General features: G+C 39.5%; 1 protein-coding gene across 10 annotated transcripts in view; it reads left to right on the forward strand.

Annotated features, from left to right (window-relative positions):
• The window catches only part of sema6d (semaphorin 6D), a 364,739-nt gene that overhangs the window by 307,186 nt on the left and 43,148 nt on the right, over window positions 1–14,405 (forward strand). The window contains exon 1 of one of the 10 annotated variants that reach the window (XM_073033165.1): window positions 9,433–9,454. The exons of the other annotated variants lie outside the window; for them this stretch is intronic. The gene's annotated coding sequence lies outside the window, so the exon portion shown is untranslated. Of the gene's footprint in view, window positions 1–9,432; window positions 9,455–14,405 lie in introns of those variants that run through there. 10 annotated transcript variants of the gene reach the window in all.

The raw sequence follows: 14,405 nt of genomic DNA on the forward strand, positions 1-14,405 counted from the left end.
TTCAGACCAAATAACAGAATGGGGAAGAAATGTGATCTAAGTGACTTTGACCATGAAATAATTGTTGGTACCAGACAGGGTGGTTTGAGTATCTCAGAAGCTGTAGATCTCCTAGGATTCTCATTCACAACAGTCTCTAGAATTTACAGAGAATGGTGCAAAAAAACCCAAAACAAATCCAGTGAGCAGCTGTTCAGTGGGCAAAAACGCTTTGTTATTGAGAGAGATCGGAGGAGAATGGCCAGACTGGTTCAAGCTGGCAGGAAGGTGACAGTAACTCAAATGGCCACATGCTACAGCAGTGATGTGCAGAAGAGCATCTCTGAATGCACAATACATTGAACCTGGAAGTAGCTGAGCTACAGCAGCAGACCACGAGCATACATTCAGTGGGCACTGGGTATATATCCTGTTCTGACATTTTGATCAAGTTACATAAGAAGAAGTCGTCATTTGCTTACAGGTACTTAGAAGTAGTGGAACAAATGTTCAACAGATTGAGCTTGATTTCATTTTCACAGTGCACCTGATGGTTATCTGTAAAAGACAACCTGTAGTGTCATTTGCTCCCTTGTCACTTAGCACTTTAAAAATATGGATACTAGATGATGTATTAGACTGAGCAAGGTGCAACTGATACTTTTTCAGAATATGAACAAAATTAGAATCCCTATCCCTTTTGAAATTTAATACTGAAGTTTCACAGTAAGGCAAATCTGTAAAATGTTTGCCAACTAGTCTGGGTAGGTTGGTTTGTGTGCTATGGGAAGGAGGTATGATTTTTCTTCAGGATTATCTTTCTGATGAATCTCTGGTAAGAAGTGTGTTGGCTATATCAGTGAAAAGTATCTTCACATAATATCCTGTTCCTCAGAAGTAATAATGTGTTTACAGGAATCTGTTCTTTGAAAGAGAAATAAAACAGAAATGCACACGAAAATGCAACAGCACCTTTATTTCCTGAGAAGCATCAAGAAAGCTCACCTCTCTCCCAGGATAATGACGGACTTTTACCACTGTACCATTGAGAGCATACTCACCAACTGCATCTCAGTGTGGTATGGCAATTGTCCTGTATCAGACCGCAAAGCACTCCAGCGGGTGGTGAAAACTGCCCAGCGGATTATCGACACCCAATTGCCCACCATTGAGAACATCTACCATTAAATGCTGCCTGGGCAGGGCAAAAAGCATTATCAAGGATGCATCTCACCCTAACCATGGGCTTTTTACTCTCCTCCCATCCGGTAGGCGCTACAGGAGCCTCCACTCCTGCACCAGCAGGCTCAGGAAGAGCTTCTTCCCTGAGGCTGTGACCCTGCTGAACCTCACATCACAGCGCTAAACAGTCTTGCACCCATATTGTACTGTCTCAGTACTTTTATATTTGTGTGCTGTAGCACTTACTTTTTATTCGCAGTTATTTTGAAAATAACACTATTCTTTTGCACTTCTGGTTAGTTGCTAATTGCATTTCATTGGCTTTGTGTCTGTACTCGGCACAGTGACAATAAATTTGAATCTAATCTAACCTAAAAACACGGGACTCCATTTGAAGGGCTTCAGGCTGAAACATCAGCTCTTTATTCCTGTCTATAGATATTACTGACCTGCTGAGCTCCCCCAGCATTTTGTGTGTGTTGCTTTGGATTTCCAGCATCTGCAGAATCTCTTGTATTAATAAAACTGGAAAAAATGCTTTAAAGAAGAAAACAGTTGCTCTTAAGTTATGGAGGAGATATTAGTTTGTAAATTGAAAATTTTGCACATGCATTTTTTTTAACTGTCCAACGGAGTATCTGCGTCAAGCCTCAATGCTTCTAATTTGTTACCGAGTTGGCTTGTTCACAGGAAGCCCAACAGGATACTGAGATGTTGCATTTCCTTTACTGAATGATTCTGCTTTTTTTTCAAGACTTCAAAGCCAGCCATTTCCTCAGGATTGTAGTTCTGATCCAATCAATTAACTTCTGTACATAACAAATTCAACATTGACTGACAGCACCATCAAAGTAATATCATACCTTTTGAAAATGTCAGTTGCCACAGGCTACTTGCTGAATGCACCACTCAATTAAAAAATACTTCTTCCTAATTGTTCATCCTTGAAAAACAATACAATTAATTGATCAGTTAGATTTATCTACATTTGGTAAAATTGCATTTGTTTATAAATCATAATCTTGTGCATCTATGCACTGTCCAAATTGCATCCATTTAACAATTGCATTGCCACGTTGAAATCAGAATCGGGTTTGGTATTACTTAAATATATCACGAAACTTGTCATTTTGTGGCAGCAGGACAGTGCAGCACATAAAATATACTAAAAATTATGACAATATATTATGTGTGTATACATATATTTTCTTAAACTAGTGCAAAATTAGTGAGGTAGTGTTCATAGGTTCATTGTATGTTCAGAAATCTGATGGTGGAGGGGAAGAAGCTGTTCCTAAAACATTGAGTGTGTGTCTTCAGGCTCCTATACCTCCTCTCTGGTGGTATATTCCAGGTAGTGAGGGTCCTTAATAATGAATGCTGCCTTTCTGGGGTATTATCTTTTGAAGATGTCCTTGATGGTAGGAGGCTAGATCCTGTGAAGTCTTGAGTTAAAAAAGATCAACATAATTTAGAATGGTGTTTAAATGTCAAAATTGTAGTCTGTTGTGTAGCATTAGTGTTGAAGGATGGCCAGATAAAAGGAATATATGATTTTTCTCTGAGTATTTTGGTTCTTAGTTATATTTTCTCTCTTTTGGTTATTCTTGTCATACCTGGATCATCTCATCAGGAGAGGAAGCAGGCAGTCTGGCTCCAGCTCACTCCAATGACTGTGGCTGTCAAAAATTATCCACTAACAATGCAATTCAACAAATTGCTCATAAGAATTCATTTGTAAATTTCAAACATGATGGTTTTATAAGATGATGAAATACTTTCATCTGAAAGTTATTGCCATGAGATCTTGGTGTGTAGGATATTCTTTTTGATGCATAAACCATTTATACAGACCAAGGCTTCCCAAAGTGGAGTCCACGGACCCCTTAGTTAATAGTAAGTCTTCATGGCATAAAAGAGGTTGAGATAGAGATTTTAAATGAGATTCTGCTGATGCTGGAAATCCAGGGTAACAAACAAAAGTGCTAAAGGAACTCTGCGGGTCAGGCAGTATCTATGGAGGGAAATAAACAGTCGACATTTGAGGCCTAGATCATTCATCAGAGCTAAATCATCACCAAGTGTCCTGGGGGAAGGGTGAAGAGTATTTTAGAAGTTTAAATGGCATATGTTGTCATGGGTGACAATTCTTTGTTGCTTTGGTACAGCTTGTGGTGTGAATACGAGCGGTGATTGATAAGTTTCGTGGCCTAAGGTAGGCGTCAATTTTAGAAAACCTAGCACATTTATTTTTCAACATAGTCCCCTCCTACATTTGCACACTTTGTCCAGCGGTCGTGGAGCATACGGATCTTGGACCTCCAGAAAGTGTCCACAGCATGGGTGATTGATAAGTTTGTGGCCTAAGATGGAAGGAGATGAATTATACAGCTGTTGTTGCATGCACATGCAGTTCAACTCTGAGTGGTAATGCAGAAAGTTTGAAGTTAATAACTCATCTCCTTCTACCTTAGGCCACTACTTATCAATCACCCCTGATGAGTTATTAACTTCAAACTTTCCGAGTAATCACTAGAGTTGAAATGCATGTGCATGTAATGAGAGCTGTATAACTCATCTCCTTCTACCTTAGGCCACGAACTTATCAATCATCCCTGCTGTGGACACTTTCTGGAGGTCCAAGATCCGTATGCCCCATGACCACTGGACTAAGTGTGTAAATGTAGGAGGGGACTTTGTTGAAAAATGAATATGCTAAGTTTTCTAAAATTGATTGTTTCTACCTTAGGCCACGAACTTATCATTCACCCCTCATGTATGGCCTATCTTTACAATGACTTTAAATTTGTCAAAAGTAAGAGAAAGCCAATCTTTGGGTGACTTTCCATTATCAATTGCTGATTAACATTGTGAGCAGTTGACCGGAACGAGCTTTTCAAATCGGTTCAGACAGCAACTGGACTCTCTAACAGACGTTCCCGATAAGGACAAGGGATTTGTCATCTTAGTAATCAGCATCTCTGGAAGAGGAAGCAAGTTGATCAGCATCTCTGGAGGAAGAAACAATGTTAAATCTTCAAGTTGATAATCCTTTTTGCTGTATTTTACTTTGGAAGCGAGGTATAGAATTCAATTCCTTATCATAGATTAGTGTACCCAAATCTCTGCTCTTTGTTTTGCCCCACATCCTAAAGCATTTTGTAATTTTTTAAGTGTTGATGTTAGAGGTAATTTTTTTTTTGAACAGAGAATGGTGGAATACTGAACTCCCTGCCTCCACCCAGGTCTCATCACGTATGAAGTGCCAATAGAGTTATACTGTTCACTTGTATCATACAGTACTGTGCAAAAGTCTTAGGCACATATATATGCCGCAAAAAATAAATTTCATGACGTATGTGAGTGATGATAAACCTGATTCTGATCCGGGTCTCTATGGTGGACTGAGAGTGAGAAGGGGGCAGGAGAGGGGAATCCTGTTTAGGGAAGAGGGAGTGGGAGGCACCTGAGAGATGTTCTGTTATGATCAATAAATCAATTGTTTGGAATCAAATGACCTTGCCTGCTGTCTCAGGGCTGGGTGTGTCTGTACCCACGCTACCCCCCCACCCCTGCCACTTCTTCTTTGCTTCATACCCCTCCCATGGCATTCCGCCCTTGCCATTCCCAACAATCTTTGCTCCCGCCAGGTTTACAGACTCACTCTCCACTCCGTATTGATAAAAACAGTACTGTGTGCAAAAGTTGTAGGCATCCTAGCTATGTATATATGGCTAAGACTTTTGCACATGCACCTTTTTATTTGTAGCAATATTACTTGTGTAATGTGTGTGGCTTACATGTAATGTGTGGTACACCTTTGGAGGAATGTTGTTTCGTTTGGCAGTATACATGTGTCCAGTCAAATAACAATAAACTGTTCTTGAACTTGTGTGCATCGAACTTGCTGCCGGGCATGTTCGTAGAGGCAACTACATTAGGGACATTTAAGAGACTTTGAAGTAGGCAGAAGAATGATAGTACACTCCAGTGTTATTAATGAGGAATCACTGTGGTGGCAAATAATCAGTAATCCTTCCCCATCTGCACAGTGGAATACCCAGTCAGTCATGTGTCCAAAGGAGATTCAGAATCGGGTTTATTATCACTGTTGGCATGTGATGTGAAATTAGTTGTTTTGTGCTAGTAGCATGTTACTAATTCCTGTAATGAGATGGTTGTCCCACCAAGTTTGAGAGGATCCCTTGGCATTTAGAAGTATAAGGGACTGATCCTATTTAAGTGTAAGATCAGAAAGGGACTTGACGATGTTTCCAGTAGTAGGAGAGTCACAAACAGTAGGTTCATAGGTACATTTAATGTCAGAGAAATGTATACAATAAACAAGGGGACATACCTACAAACTTAGGGGCTGGTCATGTAAAACTGAAATCATAGAAACCTCTCGGGCTAATAAATCTCTGGAACTCCCAAACCTTGGGTTATGAAAGCCAGATCATTAGATGTATTTAAGGTGGAGGTTGAAAAATATTTGGAAGTTAGAGGGTTGTGGGGGACTCAGGATTTGTGGGTCTTGGGTAAGCGAGAAAGGTGAATTGTAGGGTTTAGGGCTGTGGCTAGGAGATCTGTAAATGTGGCCTGGTGTTTATTGGTGAAGTCAAAGGCCAGAGCTAAGGATGAGAATATATCTGAGAGCCACTACCTGCCCTCTGCAAGGTCAGAATTATGGGGACTTGGCACAGAAGAGTTGAGCCAAACTAAGACTAGAGATTCCAAACACCTGTAAATTAACTGGATCCACTGCTTAAAAACAGATCATCTAACAACAGTTCTCTGCCCTTTTCTCTGTCATATTGCAACTTATATCAAAAGCGCAACTAGGACTAAAGATGTTTAAAATTAATCCATTTTGCATCACTAATTTTCAGAGATAGCATTCCAGTGTGCAGTAACTTATTGAGTAGAATGAAATATTTCTAAATCATCCATTCTTTATTTGATCTTTGCTTGAGAAATTGGGGCATGAGAAAATAAAATAATGCAAGTATCCAAACAATATATCAATATTTGAAGAAGATAAATCTGAGATTCATCTACAGTTATCAATTTTAATTGAGATTATTGTCATGTGCCCAGGTACAGTAGTTACAGGTACAATGAAAAACCTGCTGGGCAGCAGTGTTGTGTGTACCGAGCTTCAGACAACACACAGAACATAAATTGTACAAAACAGTGGAGGGGGGGAAGAAAAACTGCACAAAAGTGGTGAGTGTGTGGAATTGCCCTACCAGGGGTGGTGGTAGACACAAATACAGTACATTATTGGGAATTTAAGGAACTCTTAGATAGGTATATGGATGATAGAAACTTGGAGGTTTATGTAGGAGGGAAGGGTTAGATTGATCTCAGTTAATTTCTAGGTCGGCACAACAATGTGGGCCGAAGGGCTTGTATTATGGTGTTCTATGTTCTGAAACTGTACATTAATGTGAAATAAGAGGTGGTCCATAGTGCTCTGTTACTGTTGTAGGATAAGGGTTATGCAGATGCAATTCTAGAACTTGATGCTTGTAGGAAAGCAGCCGTTCCTGAGCCTGGTGATGTGGGACTTCAGGCTTCTGCAGCAAAAGAATAGTAAAATTAGAGGCCATAGAGGTGGAGCAGTCTGTCTTCCAACACTCTACACACTCATGTCTGTGGTAGCATATCAAATCCTTATCTAGCTGCTTTTTAAATGTGACAAGGCAGGAAGTTTCTGTCTCCTGACTGGCTTTTTTAATTTCTTCAATTTTTTTTTACCTGTTCTTTAAATTTCTGCCCCCTACTTACTGACCTCTCTGCTAGAAAAAAAAGGGATTCTTCCTGTTCACCTTTTCTAGGCCTCTAGATCCTATACACTTGGGTTATATCAGCCTGTTCTAAAGGAAATAATACCAACCTAGACAGACTTGTCTCAAAACTAAACTGCTCTCATTTTTTCCAAGTGCTAAGAATTAATTTATTTGGTTTAAAATAATGTCACATTCCCAGTTTTGTTTGATAGTATTTGACTGGATCACCACAAAAGATGTCTTTCCCAGAGATGTGTTTACTCCATCTAAATAGTTCACTTATTAATAGTCAACCCTCTATATAATGGAGGTTTAAGTTGACCATTATTCTTCTGTAGTTGACCCGTTAACACCCTCTTCTGGGACAGTGTGTACTACACACAGTACTTAGTAGTTCAGGATGAATGGATCAGAGGGTTGCTAATACTAGCAAAACATTCTGCTTTGAACAGTTCAAGAGATTTCACTGAACTGATTTAACTTCAGCTGGCAAACAGCCGCATTCTGTGCATGCAAGATTCAAGTCTGTTTATTGTCTGACATCAGTATACAAGTGTAAAGGAGAATGAAATTATTGTTACTTCGGATCTGAAGCATAAAGACACAATAAAAGAAATGTCAATAAATAAGAATACATGAGATTAGCTTATATACATAGACTGTATGTACATAAAGTGATAGGTACAGGAACATCTGACAGGAAATGATGGTGTGTTTCAAACTCTTTGGAAAAAATCAGCAGCAAAATGTATTCTAGAAGGCACATATCATACCTTTGGTGTTTTCAACTTAATTTCTTGACTTTTTGTTAACTAACAAAAATTAACATTTTAATAGACATAAAGTGAACTTCTACTATTCTGTGCGGTTGGATACCGTGCATAGAACATCCATCATCCTGTCCCTGGCCACAACAGGCTACTGGCTCCGTAATCATTATAGCCACACAAAGTTCATCTGACTATGAACAGCACAGCTGGCTACAGCTATTTGTTTCTTCCACACCACTAGCCGTATTGTCCAGCTATAGTAACTGAAGTTAACATCCAGAACATGAAATGCCTTTTGTCTGATTGGCCATGGCTTGCATTGACCCAGTGGAACAGCCACACCTGCTGACCAGTCTTGTCACTATGCAGTCTCCAGCTAAACCTAGCATCCACTAGTTTTGGACTGAAAGTACACCAGATGTTGATGCAGAGAGTCGATGAGGAGGAATTTCTTTAGCCAGAGGGTGGTGAATCTATGGAATTCATTACCACAGATGGTTGTGAAGCCCAAATCATTGGGTATAGTTGAAGCAGAGGGTGATAGAATCTCAATTAGTAAGGGCATCAAAGGTTAAGAGGGAGAAGGCAGTTTGGGGTTGAGAGGGGTTTATTACCAATCAGCTGTAATTGAATGGTGGGGCAGATTCAATGGATCAAATGGCCTAATTCTGCTCTGATGTCTTATGGACTTGTAGCTGAAGGGAATTGCTGCAAAATAGTTTTATTTTCAATAAGATTAGTGAATTCCTAATATAAATAGCTGTAATCTACAGAGGCAATTTAATATTTGAGTATTGTTAAAAATCTTGACTATTTAAAAACTAGTGTTGTGGTTTATATTTGGTAACATTCCTCTGCATTACTGGAGTGGGCATGGTTTAATTCTCGTTCAGGCAGTAGATAATGGTAAGGGAGTGGAGCAAAGTGGGAGAATCAGTGGGTGGTGTTGTTACTAAGGAGTTGGGAAGGTGCTGTCAGGAAGCACGGCACTAAGGTCTGAGGAACTGAACACAAACCAGGAAGCATTTTAAAGTTTACAAGCAAATCCACAGAATCTTGTTTGAGACGAGGGAAAAAAATCTGGAGATGTGGTGATCTTAGTCAGCACATTTTCCATCTGATGGATCTGAGGGGAAAAAAATCTTTTGTATGATCAGAAAACTGGACTGTGAATTTAAAGCTCTAAGTCTTTTTGTTAATAACTGACAGCAGGTTTGTCTATTAACAAAAGATGTCATGTTATCTTGTAAACTGCACAGAGGGGCACTGATGCACTCTTATTTGGCAAGACGGAGACATGCTGTGTGTTTGGTGTGTATGTTTTCAAAGCTTTTACCAGTACAGAATGGATTATGCAATAGGCCACTGCTAAAACCAGATTCCCTTCCCTTCCCTGAAGGAATTTAATGATCCACTTGTTTTTTTCATGTAACGCTGCCATTCTACACATTACCAGATACTATTGGAGCATAATTCGCAGTCTGTCCTGGTGATAGTACTTGCGTTATACAATAGGTTACTACAGTCAGTTTCAAGTGCTAACAGCTGGCCTTCTGGTTTAATTTGCTACTTTTCGTATCTTGAATTAAGTGTGTACAAAACTAAAATGTAAAGATGCAATAGTCAGTTCAGTCAAAAATCAAAATAATCACCAAAGCACCTATGGAACAATCATGCCTTTACATTCAAAAGGAATTTGAATTCATTGACTGCCTGTTCTTCGTTTTTACGGTAAGGTTACTTCTGCCTGGTTCACAAGGTATTTCGGCAAATACATATGGTCAGTGCATCCTACTCATTTTGTGCCTTTTGTTTAAAGTATGGCAGTCAATTTTGAAGTATAATGAGTGTTTACATGAAATGTATAGATTAATTCATTCATTTAGATTGTACCATAGCTTGGATTCCTTATTTAAAAGAATGCATAATTTTATGATTATTTATTTTAAAAATGTTCTTCATTTTCTGGTTCTGATTTTATAAACTGCTTTAAAAATGTTCAGTTCCAGATTAAGATTGAACATGCCCTTCTGCAAAGGTTTTAAACAAGTACATAGTGAGTTAAAGGATTATGTACCAAAGTTGTTTGTAAGCCCCTTCTGAAGGCAACTCCCTTGTATGTGTACTCAAGGCAAAGGCAGCTTTTTTTCCCAAGACGCAGAAAAACTTCAATCACATTAATCTTCAAAGCTTTAAATTTGTATTTAGGTTATCACTTGTTAACAGTAGAGCCTGGGAACAAAGTTTTTCGTAAAGCATAACTTAAACCTCAAGTAGTAGTGCAAGAGAAGTTGTTGCCTGGTTATTTAATCACGTTTATTATAGTGTGTTTGAATATCATTGTTTATCTTTAAATGTTTGGTATTAGAAGTAGAGAGGTTTATTTTTCTGGGCTACACCATTGCCATCAAGTAATAAACTGGTGTAAGTAGTTAAGACTGAAGTCTTTCTAAAATGCTGTTTTTGGAACTATTTTCAATGTACAGTAGCTAAAATAGTTCATATTTGTCATTCCTTTTCAAAGGTTATGTTTCAGATTGGATATTAAAATAAGCTGCAGCCTAATTCTCTGCTTTCCATGGGTGGGGGTGGGGTGGAAGTGGTGGGAGGGGTCCATTTATTCAGCAGGGCAGACCAAGGACTCTGAACCTGTCTCAAGGGCTTTTGACTACCTGAACTGGTTCAGTTGTTTGCCTAGCCTAGCTGTGTTCTGTTTCACCCCATAAAACTGAAGCAGGGTTATAGATCAAGGACACAGCTAAGACCTGCGATTTAGTTTTTGATCTGCAGCTTACCACAAGCCAATACAAAGGTGGATGGGACTCCTTGGGAACATAACTCCAGATGTACCACAGTCTAGACATTTTAAGTGTAAACCATATAAACTTGGAACACCAGCTTTTGAGTTTTCAAAATGATCCAAGTAGCAAATGCACTGGTGTGAAATGTAAGTCTTAAGGTAAAAAACTATTGTACCTTTTTCATCTGATGAGTTCTCATGAAGGGTCTCGGTCCAAAATCTGAATTGTTTATTCCTCTCCATAGTTGCTGCCAGGCCTGCTGAGTTCCTCCAGCATTTTGTGTGTGTATTGGACCTCTTTTTAACTATCTTTTTATTGCAAATCAGAATTGGGTTTATATCACTAGATGTTGTGAAATTTGTTAGCTTTTACCTGCAGCCGTACAATGAAATTCGTGATAAATAAATGTAGAGAATGTAACCCCCGGGTCGCCTCAGGCTCGCTCAGCTCGTTCTCGTCTAGGGGGAGCAGCCTTCAGCCCCACCAAACTGGGTAATCAGCTTGTGTGGATGCTGTGTGATGTCCCCGCCTCGCCAAAGAACAAACAGGACACCATATGCAATTAAATGATTACAGTTTATAAAGATTACTATAACTGATTAATAACCATACAGTATATATGAAGGAAACGAAAATAAAGAAAAGGCGCCAAACTTATCAAAGTCCAAACCACTTCGTGCACAACCGTTGGAGCTCAATTACTGAAGTCTTCTGGCCACCATTTGATCCCCTCCGAACTCCTCGACTCGCAGCTCAGGACCATCCGAAGTGGTCAACCAAGCACATCTAGCTTCATCTCCTCTCCTCGGGATACCTCCTGGCCTTGGACCCCTGCTTGGGGTCCATTCCTCACCCAGTTTACAGCATCGCGTCCTCTCTCTCTCAACCCCTCGCGCCGACTCTTCAAAAGCCCGCCAACAATAGTTTACAGACTCAGAAGAAAGAACAACATTAATCCCAATTGGTTTACAAAGGAATACAATTCGCGTTATCAGTAAATTTTAACCCAAACAAGCTTCCAACGCACTCTCGCAACAAAGAAGCATTTCTACTTTTAACAAAACAAAGAAGCCATTTTGATTAACATACGCAGTAACAAAGAAAAAGAAGAAACCCCCCCTTTACAAGAAAAAATGGTGTGCATGTATATGTGTTTATATATATATATATGATAAAATATTAAGTTAAAATAAGTAGTGCAAAATCAAACAAATATAAAAATTAGTGAGGTAGTGTTCATGGGTTCAATGTCCATTTAAAAATCAGATGGCAGAGGGGAAAAATCTGCTCCTGTGTGGCTGAGAGTGAGCCTTCAGACTTCTGTACCACCTTCCTGATGGTAACAATGAGAAGAGGGTATGTCCTGGGTGGTGTGTCCTTAATGAGAGATGTCGCCTTCTTAAGGCACTGCTCCTTGAAGCTGGCTTGGATACCACAGTGGCTTGTACCCATAATGGAGCTCACTGATTTTACAATGAATTTTAAATGAAGTGCACTCTGCATTTAATCTGGCCAGTTTTAAATTTCAGGAATTGGGTACATGAAAGGTTTATCAAAAAGTTGATGTTAAAACAATTGACTTGACTTGATGGTTTTGACAGTTTGACTTTTAATCTAGATTTCCTTTGCATTTTAATTTCATCTTCATAATCATAAACTTCAAGTTTACACGATTAAATAATACCGAGTGTGAAAGTCTTGACAGTGAGAGAAGCAGCTGGAACACTAATTAGTCCAGTTTGTTATTCTGTACATAGATTGGTTTTGCTCATTATTCAGTACATGTCATTGTAATCACTACAGATTTCAACATTGTCACTGTTACAGAACCATCTCAAAATTTTCTAAGAGCCATCTATAAGCCCACTTATCCAGAATACATATTTTTATATTATGCAAAAGTGGCAGGTAATTTGACCAGCTAAAAGTGTCTGCTTGGGTATCCAGGCGATGAAGAAGCAACAATTATTTTCCATTTTGCTCTTATTCTGTGGATTTTTTTTACATGTGTGTAGGATAATCTGATGAAGAGAACCACTAAAAAATAAAGTATCTGTAACCTTGAAAGTTTACGAAGGTTAAGGAAAGCTGCTCTAATTACCTCTTGAATGTTTGCATCAATTAACATTACCAGGCTTTCAAGCTCTTTATCAGCAATACACAGACCTAGAAGCTTCAACTGCTATGTTTACTGATCATAGCTGTTTTCTTTCTCTTTTCAAGATATGGAATAGAGGCAAGCCCCGAGGCCTCTATTATTATTATTAGCATGCTCTGTTTTCAACATGTTGCTAATAGAACAAATTTTGTTTTGACATTGATCAAAAATGGTAAATTAGCCCTTTACAAGCTTGGATGATCTTTTGAAAGGCGATATCAAAACCGTTTTTTTTTCTTTCAAATATTGTCGTCAGGCATTATGAGGAAGAAAATGACTTGTTAGCGTTAGCTAGGGGCCTTTACCAGGACAAACTGGAACAGAATGTGTCAAATGAAAATTAGGGTTCCGAGAACATCAATTAATAGGTGTCACGTGATGAAATAATGAAAACTAGACAGCTGGTACTAAACCTCACCGCCCCTCTGATACCCAGTTAGTATTTGCAGTAACAGAAGTGAGTATTATCATCAAGAATAACAGCAGAATGAAGGTGTAGCTTTGTAATGCATTTCTGCAGGAAACAACTGCAGCATGAGATTTCAAAAATTGGTAGTAAAAATTAAATTAAACTGCATTCTACGCATTTTGTAGCATGTTTGTAAGGCCTTATTGTTGACAGGTTATTTAAGATTGTTATAGCCAGGAAGGGTGGTGGTGGTAGAAGGGATAAGCTCCCACTAAATGCTCCTGATGGCAAGCATCTCCTAGCTCATGACAACCAAGTCCAGCTCCTAGCCTTCACATGTGGCTTAGCTACTAATGTGGAACGGTTTCTACTGACAAGAGAAGGGACAAAGGCGGGTATCATGCATTGAAATGGTAAGGCCCAGTAATGTAGTTTGACGCTTGTCAAGTACAGTGATGATGTCATCAGTTGGGGACAGAGCAACACGTGATGTGGGGGAGCATGGAAGCGAGAATGAAAAATAAAAACGCATTCAGAGCGTGGTGTACACACTATCTAAGTACTAGGATGGGTTGCAAACACAAAACAGTGGCGTCAAGGATGGAATTCAAACCCATGCGTGCAAAGCACACTGAATAAGTTGCAAGTACACAACAGCGGGATACCGGGCCTTAAAGCCAGTCGCTTTGGGTAGATTGGGCTCATCAGCTATGGTTGGCAGCTCACCTAGGAGAAGGGAAACTCTGATCTCAAACTTCTGCTGCCTTGCGACTGCACGCACTCACCGGGAAGGCTTCAGGAGTAAAATCCAGAGCTGGAGTCCCTAAGCCAGTCCTACGCTGAGTTCAATGCTGACTGGCAACTCCTGTGACACTGCTGGTGCCAAACTGTATCATTCTCTGCCGTTCCTTTGTATTCATCAGCTGGTTGGAGAGGGGGAGCTTGCCACGTGGGCTACAGCAGTTTGTCTTCTATGCTCTTTGCTCTTTCATTGATCCTGTTTACAGTTACTATTCTACAGATTTGCTGAGTATGCCTCAGGGTTGTATGTGGTGACATGTATGTCCTCGGATAGTAAATTTTACTTTAATCTTTGCACTTGACTGCCCAGGCTTATGTATCACATAGACAGCTAGGACGCAACATCCCTAGTTGACCCCAACCAATGGAGGGGCGCAACTATTGTTGACATTCTGTTTAACTTGCTCAGTTTCCATGCGTTGTCATGGTGATTATTAATTGGGATTCCATTCCATTACCCATTGACCTTAGCCAGTGGAAGCAGAATAACTTCCTCAGTGGTATAATTGGTAA

Source organism: Hemitrygon akajei, chromosome 30 (assembly GCF_048418815.1).
Source record: "Hemitrygon akajei chromosome 30, sHemAka1.3, whole genome shotgun sequence".
Lineage (NCBI taxonomy): Eukaryota > Metazoa > Chordata > Chondrichthyes > Myliobatiformes > Dasyatidae > Hemitrygon > Hemitrygon akajei.